The sequence below is a fragment of the Oncorhynchus masou genome, chromosome 20 (genome assembly GCF_036934945.1).
Source record: "Oncorhynchus masou masou isolate Uvic2021 chromosome 20, UVic_Omas_1.1, whole genome shotgun sequence".
NCBI classification, from domain to species: domain Eukaryota; kingdom Metazoa; phylum Chordata; class Actinopteri; order Salmoniformes; family Salmonidae; genus Oncorhynchus; species Oncorhynchus masou.
In genome coordinates, this window is record NC_088231.1 from 30,458,669 (window position 1) to 30,473,276 (window position 14,608).

Below are 14,608 nucleotides of genomic sequence, written 5' to 3' on the forward strand. Positions count from 1 at the left end.
GGTCACAGTCTTTTAAAGTGTGTTGCATTATGGGAATAAAAATTGTCCGACTTGCACCTACATATTGACTGCATGAACTTTACAAAAATCATGTGATCAAAGATCATGAAGTTCTGACTGCAGTCGGCTGCAAGTTTCTGCAGTTGACCCTGAAGCCATCGCTGCATTGTGGGAGGATCTATTGTCAACCAATCATTAGGGTGTTTTTGTTTGACCCACGCAAACCTAACCAAAGATATGACTGAAACAGGAATCAATTTTGCCACAGTAGAGTTTGCCAGTTTGTAGTCCTGAAACCTGGATATAAATGACCTCTTTTTCGTTCAGCCATCCCTATGGGGAAAGAATAGGGTTTTGGAATAAGGTCTGAGGTTAACAGGCTTACATATCAGTCCCGACTTTCTCACAGGCCCTCATTAGCATATGACCAATCAGGTTGCAATATGCAAATAACACCACACCTCTCCTTTTCACAGAACAAAGAATAGACTGCCTTTGTCTCAGCAGACCTCAAGGGATTATTCTGATTTTGACTCAGCAGACCTCAAGGGATTATTCTGAGCAGGTACATCCAGGATGACCTTGGGTGTTGGTGGTTCTGACCTTGGGTGTTGGTGGTTCTGACCTTGGGTGTTGGTGGTTCTGACCTTGGGTGTTGGTGGTTCTGACCTTGGGTGTTGATGGTTCTGACCTTGGGTGTTGGTGGTTCTGACCTTGTTCTGGGTGTAGCAGGTACCTCCAGGATGACCTTGGGTGTTGGTGGTTCTGACCTTGGGTGTTGGTGGTTCTGACCTTGGGTGTTGGTGGTTCTGACCTTGTTCTGGGTGTAGCAGGTACATCCAGGATGACCTTGTTGGTAGTTCTGGCAATGAGATGTGTCGGACTGGTGAAGACACTTGAATCTTCTCTTGTGCAGCTTTGTTGTTCTCAGGTCCATCCATATAGATGAGGTGATATCTGTTCCTGTGGACAGACCCATGTTGAACTTCCAACATGTAGGATCGTGGTGCTGCATGTTCCCTCAGCAACAGTTGTTATGACTTTTGAGTCAGTCCCCCACTTCTGTTTTCCAGGTGGGAGTCAGCTGAGGTCGCTGATCCTGAGGTCGCTGATTCTGTGATGCGTTGCTGATCTGCACTCCTTCTCCTTCTTTGAGCTCATCACAGCTTTGATGGGTCTAGTGGTGATGGGTCTATCGTGATGGGAGTGATGGGTCTGTGGGATGAGAGTGATGGGTCTAGTGGTGATGAGAGTGATGGGTCTAGTGGTGATGGGAGTGATGGGTCTAGATGATGGGTCTAGTGGTGATGGGAGTCATGTCTAGATGGGTCTAGTGGTGATGAGAGGGTGATGGGAGTGATGGGTCTAGTGGTGATGGGAGTGATGGGTCTAGTGTGATGGGTCTAGTGGTGATGGGAGTGATGATGGGTCTAGTGGTGATGAGAGTGATGGGTCTAGTGGTGATGAGGTGATGTCTATGGTGATCTAGTGGTGATGAGAGTGATGGGTCTAGTGGTGATGAGAGTCATGGGTCTAGTGGTGATGAGATGGGTGATGGGTCTAGTGGTGATGAGAGTGATGGGTCTAGTGGTGATGAGAGTGATGGGTCTAGTGGTGATGGGAGTGATGGGTCTAGTGGTGATGAGAGTCATGGGTCTAGTGGTGATGAGAGTGATGGGTCTAGTGGTGATGGGAGTGATGAGAGTGATGGTCGATGATCTAGTGGTGATGGGAGTGATGAGTGGTGATGGGAGTGATGGGTCTAGTGGTGATGAGAGTGATGGGTCTAGTGGTGATGAGAGTCATGGGTCTAGATGAGAGTCATGGGTCTAGTGTCGAGTGATGGGTCTAGTGGTGATGGGAGTGATCTAGGGTGGTAATGAGAGGGATGGGTCTAGTGGTGATGGGAGTGATGGGTCTATGTGATGGGTGATGAGAGTCATGGGTCTAGTGTCGATGAGAGTGATGGGTCTAGTGGTGATGGGAGTGATGGGTCTAGTGGTAATGAGAGGGATGGGTCTAGTGGTGATGGGAGTGATGGGTCTAGTGGTGATGGGAGTGATGGGTCTAGTGGTGATGAGAGTGATGGATCTAGTGGTGATGAGAGTGATAGTGGTGATGGGAGTCATGATGTGGTGATGGGTCTAGTGGTGATGGGAGTGATGGGTCTAGTGGTGATGAGAGTGGGTCTATGTCGATGAGAGTGATGGGTCTAGTGGTGATGGGAGTGATGGGTCTAGTGGTGATGGGAGTGATGGGTCTAATGGTGATGATGAGTCTAGTGGTGATGGGAGTGATGGGTCTAGTGGTGATGGGTCTAGTGGTGATGAGAGTGATGGGTCTAGTGGTGATGGGAGTGATGGGTCTAGTGGTGATGAGAGTGATGGGTGGTGATGGAAGTGATGGGTCTAGTGGTGATGAGAGTGATGGGTCTAGTGGTGATGGGAGTGATGGGTCTAGTGGTGATGGGAGTGATGGGTCTAGTGGTGATGTCTAGAGTGATGGGTCTAGTGGTGATGGGTCTAGTGGTGATGAGAGTGATGGGTCTAGTGGTGATGGGAGTGATGGGTCTAGTGGTGATGGGAGTGATGGGTCTAATGGTGATGTCTAGGTGATGGGAGTGATGGGTCTAGTGGTGATGGGTCTAGTGATGAGAGTGATGGTCTAGTGGTGATGGGAGTGATGGGTCTAGTGGTGAGTGATGGGTCTAGTGGTGATGAGAGTGATGGGTCTAGTGGTGATGGGAGTGATGGGTCTAGTGGTGATGTGATGGGTCTAGTGGTGATGGTTTAGAGTGATGGGTCTAGTGGTGATAGGGTGAGTGATGGGTCTAGTGGTGATGGGAGTGATGGGTCTAGTGGTGATGGGAGTGATGGGTCTAGTGGTGATGGGAGTGATGGGTCTAGTGGTGATGGGAGTGATGGGTCTAGTGATGATGGGTGATGTGATGGGTCTAGTGGTGATGGGAGTGATGGGTCTAGTGGTGATGGGAGTGATGGGTCTAGTGGTGATGGGAGTGATGGGTCTAGTGGTGATGGGAGTGATGGGTCTAGTGGTGATGGGAGTGATGGGTCTAGTGGTGATGGGAGTGATGGGTCTAGTGGTGATGGGAGTGATGGGTCTAGTGGTGATGGGAGTGATGGGTCTAGTGGTGATGGGAGTGATGGGTCTAGTGGTGATGGGAGTGATGGGTCTAGTGGTGATGGGTCTAGTGGTGATGGGAGTGATGGGTCTAGTGGTGATGGGATGGGTCTAGTGGTGATGAGAGTGATGGGTCTAGTGGTGATGGGAGTGATGGGTCTAGTGGTGATGGGAGTGATGGGTCTAGTGGTGATGTCTCTCAGCCCATGATGGGCATTTTCATCTGTTGGGGTTGTTTTAAAATTGAACAATGTGCGTGAATGAGCGAAGGAACTTAACGATGAATTGTGAGATACGATTGACTACTCCAATTACATCATCAACTAATTAGTAGACAATCTGTAGACAATTATTACGTAATGACTACAGGGCTGGGAGCTGAGAAAAAACCACTACACTACTGGGCTTTCTGACCCAGAGCTGAGAGAAACCCACTACACTACTGGGCTTTCTGACCCAGAGCTGAGAGAGAACGACTACACTACTGGGCTTTCTGACCCAGAGCTGAGAGAAAACCACTACACTACTGGGCTTTCTGACCCAGAGCTGAGAGAGAACCACTATACTACTGGGCTTTCTGACCCAGAGCTGAGATAGAGTTGATAGCTAGTGATAGATAGTGTTGATAGCTAGTGATATATATTGTTGATAGCTAGTGATATATATTGTTGATAGCTAGTGATAGTGTTGATAGCTCGTGATAGTGTTGATAGCTAGTGATAGCTATTGATAGATATTGTTGATAGCTAGTGATAGATAGTGTTGATAGCTATTGATAGTGTTGATAGCTAGTGATAGATAGTGTTGATAGCTAATTATAGCTAGTGATAGTGTTGATAGCTAGTGATAGATAGTGTTGATAGCTAGTGATAGATAGTGTTGATAGCTAGTGATAGATTGTGTTGATAGCTAGTGATAGTGTTGATAGCTAGTGATATATAGTGTTGATAGCTAGTGATAGACTGTGTTGATAGCTAATTATAGCTAGTGATAGTGTTGATAGATAGTGATAGCTAGTGATATATAGTGTTGATAGCTAGTGATATATATTGTTGATAGCAAATCATAGCTAGTGATAGATTGTGTTGATAGCTAATTATAGCTAGTGATAGTATTGATAGATAGTGATAGATAGTGTTGATAGCTAGTGATAGATAGTGTTGATAGCTAGTGATATATATTGTTGATAGCTAATCAGAGCTAGTGATATATTGTGTTGATAGCTAATGATATATAGTGTTGATAGCTAATTATAGCTAGTGATAGTGTTGATAGCTAGTGATAGCTAGTGGTAGATATTGTTGATAGTTAATCATAGCTAATGATAGATTGCGTTGATAGCTAATGATAGATAGCATTAATAGCTAATTATAGCTAGTGATAGTGTTGATAGATAGTGATAGCGTTGATAGCTAATGATAGATCATAAGGATAGTTGGTGATAGTATTGATAGCTAATTATAGCTAGTGATAGATGTTGTTGATAGCTAGTGATAGATAGTGTTGATAGATAGTGATAGCGTTGAAAGCTAATGATAGATAGTGTTGATAGCTAATGATAGATAGCTAATGATAGATAGTGTTGATAGCTAATGATAGATATTACATTTAGTTGGTGTAAGATAGTGTTGATAGCTAATTATAGATAGTAATGATAGTTGGTGATAGATAGTAATGAGAGCTAGTGATAGATAGTAATTATAGTTGGTGATAGATAGTAATGGTAGATAGTGTTGATAGTAATGATAGCTAGTGATAGATTGTTATGATAGCTAGTAATATATAGTAATGATAGATAGTGTTGATAGATAGTGATAGATAGTAACTATAGCTAGTGATAGATAGTAATTATAGCTAGTGATAGATAGTAATTATTGCTAGTGATAGATAGTAATTATTGCTAGTGATAGATAGTAATTATTGCTAGTGATAGATAGTAATTATAGCTAGTGATAGATAGTAATGATAGCTTGTGATAGGTTGTGTTGATAGTTAATTATAGCTAGTGATAGTGTAATGATAGCTAGTGATAGATAGTGTTGATAGATAGTGATAGATAGTGTTGATAGCTAGTGATAGATAGTGTTGATAGCTAGTGATAGTGTTGATAGCTAGTGATATATAGTGTTGATAGCTAGTGATAGATAGCTGTGTTGATAGCTAATTATAGCTAGTGATAGTGTTGATAGATAGTGATAGATAGTGATATATAGTGTTGATAGCTAGTGATAGATATTGTTGATAGCAAATCATAGCTAGTGATAGATGTTGATGTAGTGATAGATAGTTATAGCTAGTGATAGATATTGATAGATAGTGATATATATTGTTGATAGCTAATCAGTTGAGCTAGTGATATATTGTGTTGATAGCTAATGATATATAGTGTTGATAGCTAATTATAGCTAGTGATAGTGTTGATAGCTAGTGATAGCTAGTGGTAGATATTGTTGATAGTTAATCATAGCTAATGATAGATAGCAAATGATAGCTAATGATAGATAGCATTAATAGCTAATTATAGCTAGTGATAGTGTTGATAGATAGTGATAGATAGTTGATAGCTAATGATAGATCATAAGGATAGTTGGTGATAGTATTGATAGCTAATTATAGCTAGTGATAGATGTTGTTGATAGCTAATGATAGATAGTGTTGATAGATATAGCTAGTGATAGTGTTGATAGCTAATAGCTAATGATAGATAGTGTTGATAGTTAATAGATAGCTAATGATAGATAGTGTTGATAGCTAATGATAGATATTACATTTAGTTGGTGATAGATAGTGTTGATAGCTAATTATAGATAGTAATGATAGTTGGTGATAGATAGTAATGATAGCTAGTGATAGATAGTAATTATAGTTAGTGATAGATAGTAATGGTAGATAGTGTTGATAGTAATGATAGCTAGTGATAGATTGTTATGATAGCTAGTAATATATAGTAATGATAGATAGTGTTGATAGATAGTGATAGATAGTAATTATAGCTAGTGATAGATAGTAATTATAGCTAATTATAGATAGTAATTATTGCTAGTGATAGATAGTAATTATTGCTAGTGATAGATAGTAATTATTGCTAGTGATAGATAGTAATTATAGCTAGTGATAGATAGTAATTATAGCTAGTGATAGATTGTTATGAGTAATTATAGTAATGATAGATAGTAATTATATAGCTAGTGATAGATAGTAATTATAGCTAGTGATAGATAGTAATTATTGCTAGTGATAGATAGTAATTATTGCTAGTGATAGTGTTGATAGCTGGCGATAGATAGTAATGATAGTTGGTGATAGATAGTAATGATATATAGTGTTGATAGCAGGAGATAGATAGTAATGATAGTTTGTGATAGATTGTGTTGATAGTTGGTGATAGATTGTGTTGATAGATAGTAATGATAGCTGGCAATAGATAGTGTTGATAGATAGTGATAGATAGTATTGATAGCTAGTGATAGATAGTAATGATAGATAGTGTTGGGGTTAGAAGCTGAGAGACTCACTGCTCTACACTACAAAGTGTATTGATAGTCTAACAGTAGTTTACTCTGTCAGCTGCAGCAGGGACACACTGCAGACTACAGCTATTTACAGCCTAAGAGTAGAGAGAGTGTGTGTGTGTGTGTGTGTGTGTGTGTGTGTGTGTGTGTGTGTGTGTGTGTGTGTGTGTGTGTGCGTGCGTGCGTGCGTGCGTGCGTGCGTGTGTGTGTGTGTGTGCATGTGTGTGGTGTGTTTGCATAAGTGGGTGCCTGTTTGTGGCTATGTGAAATACAGTGGATGAAACAGGATGAAGAAGCTTATGGCAATCTTTATTTAAAAACAGTCCCTAAAAATAAATCAGTCAGATGGCACACAGTCCAGTTCCAAAACACTTTGAGACTCTTAATTATAACCTTGTTATATATAAACACACAGGAACAGTTTAGATAGAAGAAAGAAAGAACACACACCTGTAGAGGTGAGGTACTGATTATCTGAACATAGAACTCTGAAAACAAGGACATGACAGTCGGGGCGTGTCCGAATACCCCTACTGGCGTTCTAAACATTAGGCAGATGGGTATGGAAATAAAAAGGTTGAAAATGTAGTGTTTTAAATGTTATACACATTTGGGCTTTTCACCAAGTAGAATTCACTTCCTCTATTGAGGAAGAGACTGGTCTTTATCTAGTAGAATTCACTGAATATTGAGGAAGAGACTGGTCTTTATCTAGTAGAATTCACTTCCTCTATTGAGGAAGAGACTGGACTTTATCTAGTAGAATTCACTTCCTCTATTGAGGAAGAGACTGGTCTTTATCTAGTAGAATTCACTTCCTCTATTGAGGAAGAGACTGGTCTTTATCTAGTAGAATTCACTTCCTCTATTGAGGAAGAGACTGGTCTTTATCGAGTAGAATTCACTGAATATTGAGGAAGAGACTGGTCCTTATCTAGTAGAATTCACTTCCTCTATTGAGGAAGAGACTGGTCTTTATCGAGTAGAATTCACTGAATATTGAGGAAGAGACTGGTCCTTATCTAGTAGAATTCACTGAATATTGAGGAAGAGACTGGTCTTTATCTAGTAGAATTCACTTCCTCTATTGAGGAAGAGACTGGTCTTTATCTAGTAGAATTCACTGAATATTGAGGAAGAGACTAGTCCTTATCTAGTAGAATTCACTTCCTCTATTGAGGAAGAGACTGGTCTTTATCTAGTAGAATTCACTTCCTCTATTGAGGAAGAGACTGGTCTTTATCGAGTAGAATTCACTTCCTCTATTGAGGAAGAGACTAGTCCTTATCTTATAGAATTCACTTCCTCTATTGAGGAAGAGACTGGTCCTTATCTAGTAGAATTCACTGAATATTGAGGAAGAGACTGGTCTTTATCTAGTAGAATTCACTTCCTCTATTGAGGAAGAGACTGGTCTTTATCTAGTAGAATTCACTGAATATTGAGGACGAGACTGGTCTTTATCTAGTAGAATTCACTGAATATTGAGGAAGAGACTGGTCCTTATCTAGTAGAATTCACTGAACTCTATTGAGGAAGAGACTGGTCTTTATCTAGTAGAATTCACTGAATATTGAGGAAGAGACTGGTCTTTATCTAGTAGAATTCACTGAATATTGAGGAAGAGACTAGTCTTTTCATAATCAGTTGATGATTAGACCCGAGGACTGACTATCAACAAACACAATTGCTGATTAGATGAAGCCTTCTCAGTGTGGATGAGGGTAGGATGTTGATGTGCTGCTTACTGAATATATTTATACTAAACACTACATTCTAAATAGTATGTAGTATGATTAGTACACAGTATGTAGTTTTACAAAGTAGTAGGGAAAGACAGATTTCAGACATGGCCCACACTTCTCTTCTGTCTAGCAGCAGTGTGTAGAGTCCAGCAGGTGACAGAGAAGAGCGCGTGATGTCACCAGGCCAGACAGAGAAGAGAGGGACTTCATGTCCCCAGAGAGAGTTCTGTACAGGTTAGATGACAGTATGTAGTAGAGTAGAACACATGTAAAACCTTGCACTATTGTGTTGTTTTAATAGAGATAGAGTTATAGAAAACAGCCGTATTGATCTAGTGTAGTGTATATCTATGTCTGTGTAGAGGTTGCTTGTGCTGAGTCCTCTGTGTGCAACAAGAACCATATCCTCAATCTAACCCTACACACACGCACACGCACGCACACACACACACACACACACACACACACACACACACACACACACACACACACACACACACACACACACACACACACACACACACACACACACACACACACACACACACACACACACACACACACACACACACACACACAACCTCTCTCTGTCTCTCTTCTCTCTCTCCTGTCTCTCTCTGTCTCTCTCTCTCCACTTAGTGATTTATATACATTAAATCCAGTGCATTGAAGCGCTAGTAGCATCACCAGTGCTAACACAGCTTGGTAGATAATATAAAAGTGATCCATATCAATATAATAAATCAATGTGTAATATTGACCTATACATCATGTTAATAGGGAAGTGGCCCCCTGTGAGGCTGACTGAGTGACCGGAGTCTGCAGTGGCAATAACAACTGGGTCAGAACAGAAATGTGGTGCAGAGATAAGCATGCATGTCCCATCATCATCATTACCATCATCATCACCATCATGCATGTCCCATCATCATTGTCATTACCATCATCATCACCATCATGCATGTCCCTACTAGTCCTGCTTGTAGAGCACAGTAAACACATCATCATCATCATCATCATTACCATCATCGCCATCACCACCATCATTACCATCACCATCATTACCATTACCATCATCATCATTACCATCATCAATATCATCACCATTACCATCATCAATATCATCACCATTACCATCATCATCACCATCATTACCATCATCAATATCATCCTCATTACCATCATCAATATCATCACCATTACCATCATCACCATCATCATTACCACCATCATCATCATCAGAGTTCAGTAGTAAAGTAATCAGGAATTTAGAGGGAGTCACTGTGCATTAGCTGGTTATTAGTTCAACTCCCTCTTTTGGCTGAACCAGCTTATTGGTTCAAGTCCTTTTGGCTGAACCCGCTTATTGGTTCTCGTCCTTTTGGCTGAGCCAGCTTATTGGTTCTCGTCCTTTTGGCTGAACCCACTTATTGGTTCTCGTCCTTTTGGCTGAACCCGCTTATTGGTTCTCGTCCTTTTGGCTGAACCAGCTTATTGGTTCAAGTCCTTTTGGCTGAACCAGCTTATTGGTTCAAGTCCTTTTGGCTGAACCCGCTTATTGGTTCAAGTCCTTTTGGCTGAACAAGCTTATTGGTTCAAGTCCCTCTTTTGGCTGAACCAGCTTATTGGTTCAAGTCCCTCTTTTGGCTGAACCAGCTTATTGGTTCAAGTCCCCCTTTTGGCTGAACATGTTATTGGTTCAAGTCCCTCTTTTGGCTGAACAAGCTTATTGGTTCAAGTCCCTCTTTTGGCTGAACCAGCTTATTGGTTCAAGTCCCTCTTTTGGCTGAACCAGCTTATTGGTTCAAGTCCCCTTTTGGCTGAACATGTTATTGGTTCAAGTTCCTCTTTGGCTGAACCAGCTTATTGGTTCAAGTTCCTCTTTGGCACTCTCCTGTACTTGGCATTGGTACTCCATTATGGCACTGTCTTTTGTCCATATGAAGACCAAAGTCTGTTGTTCATGGGCCATGTACAGTATGTCTGTTGTTCATGGGCCATATATGTCTATTTTTAGTTTCTGGCCTCAGTGTCATCTGTTGTTTTAGGGTCAAACTAGGTTTTTAGTGAAAACAGGGGTTAGGGTTCAGAGGTCAAACTAGGTCTTAAGTGAAAACAGGGGTCAGGGTTCAGACGTCAAACTAGGTCTCTAGTGAAAACAAGGGTTAGGGATCAGAGGTCAAACTAGGTCTCATGTGAAAACAGGGGTTAGGGTTCAGAGGTCAAACTAGGTCTCTAGTGAAAACAGGGGTTAGGGTTCAGAGGTCAAACTAGGTCTCTAGTGAAAACATGGGCTAGGGTTCAGAGGTCAAACTAGGTCTCTAGTGAAAAAAGGGGTTAGGGTTCAGAGCAAGCATTATTATCATCATTATTATAGTTATTATTCATATAATTAATATAACATTATTGTTATTATTATTGTTATAACTAGTCCTATGTACAGAGCGGTAGTGAAGTCGGAGTATACAGGCGATCATATTGACTCACTCTACTAAATGGAAGCTTTTGAAAATACTTAAAAAATATAATTATTTCCCCTGTGAAGTTGATCAACTTGCTTTATAAAATCGCGTCTGATGCAGCTGAAGTCTCGTGTGCTTGAATCAGAGCTGGTCACTATGGAAATGGATAGGTGTGCCGTGGTTGGTTGTTTTCACTTCCCGGGAGAGATTAGAGGGGAAGAGTGATGACATCACCAGCCCAGAGCTGTCTGCCCAATCAGAGAAGAGGGCGGGAAGGAAGTCCAGTCCTCTGAAAAACATGTTGGGTTGATGTGGCGTTGGCCGGCGGATCTGATTGGCTGTAAGGCACTGTGAGGGAGTGGTCAGGAGAGGTCAGTCATGCTGAGGCTCATGGGTAGTCCTGGTCGGAGGTAGGGGACGCGGGGAAAGTCAGGAGGGTGAGAGAAGTCAGGGGTCAGAACACGCCCGTTCTCCCCAGAGGACCCCGTGATGGACAGCCTGGCCTTACTCCGCATGGCATCTGTAAATGTCATCTACACACACACACACACACACACACACACACACACACACACACACACACACACACACACACACACACACACACACACACACACACACACACACAAAATAAAAAATGCAATGGTCAGGGTCAGCTCCACTTGCTGTAGAAATATATATGTATAGATATGTAAAATGTAGAAATGCAGTATGTAGAAATGCAGTATGTTGAAATCTAGAAATGCAGTATGTAGTAAATGTAGTATATAGTAAATGCAGTATGTAATAAATGTAGTATGTAGTAAATGCAGTATGTAATAAATGTAGTACGTGGTAAATGCAGTATGTAGTAAATGTAGTAAATAGTAAATGCAGTATGTAGTAAATGTAGTATGTAATAAATGTAGTATGTAGTAAATGTAGTATGTAGTAAATGTAGTATGTAGTAAATGTAGTATGTAATAAATGTAGTATGTAGTAAATGCAGTATGTAGTAAATGTAGTATGTAGTAAAGGTAGTATGTAATAAATGTAGTATGTAGTAAATGCAGTATGTAGTAAATGTAGTATGTAGTAAATGTAGTATGTAGTAAATGTAGTATGTAGTAAATGTAGTATGTAATAAATGTAGTATGTAGTAAATGCAGTATGTAATAAATGCAGTATGTAGTAAATGTAGTATGTAGTAAATGTAGTAAATGTAGTATAGGGTAAATGCAGTATGTAGTAAATGTAGTATGTAGTAAATGTAGTATGTAATAAATGTAGTATGTAGTAAATGCAGTATGTAATAAATGCAGTATGTAGTAAATGTAGTATGTAGTAAATGTAGTAAATGTAGTATAGGGTAAATGCAGTATGTAGTAAATGTAGTATGTAGTAAATGCAGTATGTAATAAATGTAGTATGTGGTAAATGCAGTATGTAGTACATGTAGTAAATGCAGTATGTAATAAATGTAGTATGTGGTAAATGCAGTATGTAGTAAATGTAGTATGTAGTAAATGTAGTATATAGTAAATGTAGTGAATGCAGTATGTAGTAAATGTAGTAAATGTAGTATGTAGTACATGTAGTAAATGTAGTAAATGTAGTAAATGTAGTATGTGGTAAATGCAGTATGTAGTAAATGTAGTAAATGTAGTATGTAGTAAATGTAGTATATAGTAAATGCAGTATGTAGTAAATGTAGTATGTAGTAAATTTAGTAAATTTAGTAAATGTAGTATGTAGTAAATGTAGTATGTAGTAAATGTAGTATATAGTAAATGCAGTATGTAGTAAATGCAGTATGTAGTAAATGTAGTAAATGTAGTATATAGTAAATGCAGTATGTAGTAAATGCAGTATGTAGTAAATGTAGTAAATGTAATATGTAGTAAATGTAGTAAATGCAGTAAATGTAGTAAATGCAGTATGTAGTAAATGTAGTATATAGTAAATGCAGTATATAGTAAATGCAGTATGTAGTAAATGCAGTATGTAGTAAATGCAGTATGTAGTAAATGTAGTATATAGTAAATGCAGTATGTAGTAAATGTAGTATGTAGTAAATTTAGTATGTAATAAATGTAGTATGTAGTAAATGTAGTATGTAGTAAATGTAGTATGTAGTAAATGTAGTAAATGTAGTATGTGGTAAATGCAGTATGTAGTAAATGTAGTAAATGTAGTATGTAGTAAATGTAGTATATAGTAAATGCAGTATGTAGTAAATGTAGTATGTAGTAAATTTAGTATGTAATAAATGTAGTATGTAGTAAATGTAGTATGTAATAAATGTAGTATGTAGTAAATTCAGTATGTAGTAAATGTAGTATATAGTAAATGCAGTATGTAGTAAATGTAGTATATAGTAAATGCAGTATGTAGTAAATGTAGTATGTAGTAAATTTAGTAAATTTAGTAAATGTAGTATGTAGTAAATGTAGTATGTAGTAAATGTAGTAAATGTAGTATATAGTAAATGCAGTATGTAGTAAATGTAGTAAATGTAATATGTAGTAAATGTAGTAAATGTAGTAAATGCAGTAAATGTAGTAAATGTAGTAAATGTAGTAAATGTAATATGTAGTAAATGTAGTAAATGTAGTAAATGCAGTAAATGTAGTAAATGCAGTATGTAGTAAATGTAGTATATAGTAAATGCAGTATATAGTAAATGCAGTATGTATTAAATGCAGTATGTAGAAAATGCAGTATGTAGTAAATGTAGTATATAGTAAATGCAGTATGTCGTAAATGTAATATGTAATAAATGTAGTATGTAGTAAATGCAGTATGTAGTAAATGTAGTATGTAGTAAATGCAGTAAATGTAGTAAATGTACTAAATGAAGTACGTAGTAAATGCAGTATATAGTAAATGCAGTATGTTGTAAATGCAGTATGTAGTAAATGTAGTATGTAGTAAATGTAGTATGTAATAAATGTAGTATGTAGTAAATGTAGTAAATGCAGTATGTAGTAAATGTAGTATGTAGTACATGTAGTAAATGTAGTAAATGTAATAAATGTAGTATGTAGTAAATGTAGTAAATGTAATAAATGTAGTATGTAGTAAATGCCGTATGTAGTAAATGTAGTAAATGCAGTATGTAGTAAATGTAGTATGTAGTACATGTAGTAAATGTAGTAAATGTAATAAATGTAGTATGTAGTAAATTTAGTAAATGTAGTAAATGTAGTATGTAGTAAATGTAGTATGTAGTAAATGTAGTAAATGTAGTATGTAGTAAATGTAGTATGTAGTAAATGTAGTATGTAGTAAATGTAGTATGTAGTAAATGTAGTATGTAGTAAATGTAGTAAATGCAGTATGTAGTAAATGTAGTATGTAGTAAATGTAGTATGTAGTAAATGTAGTAAATGTAGTAAATGCAGTATGTAGTAAATGTAATAAATGTAGTATGTAGTAAATGTAGTATGTAGTAAATTTAGTAAATGTAGTAAATGTAGTATGTAGTAAATGCAGTAAATGTAGTAAATGCAGTATGTTGTAAATGTAGTGTGTAGTAAATATAGTAAATTTAGTAAATTTAGTAAATGTAGTATGTAGTAAATGTCGTATGTAATAAATGTAGTATGTAGTAAATGTAGTAAATGCAGTATGTAGTAAATGTAGTATGTAGTACATGTAGTAAATGTAGTAAATGTAATAAATGTAGTATGTAGTAAATGTAGTAAATGTAATAAATGTAGTATGTAGTAAATGCCGTATGTAGTAAATGTAGTAAATGCAGTATGTA

The 14,608-nt window shown here is 38.0% G+C and overlaps 1 pseudogene; it reads right to left on the reverse strand.

Annotated features, from left to right (window-relative positions):
• Positions 1–6,943: 6,943 nt before the first annotated feature.
• The window catches only part of LOC135506630 (glutamate receptor 2-like), a 45,193-nt pseudogene continuing 37,528 nt past the window's right edge, over positions 6,944–14,608 (reverse strand).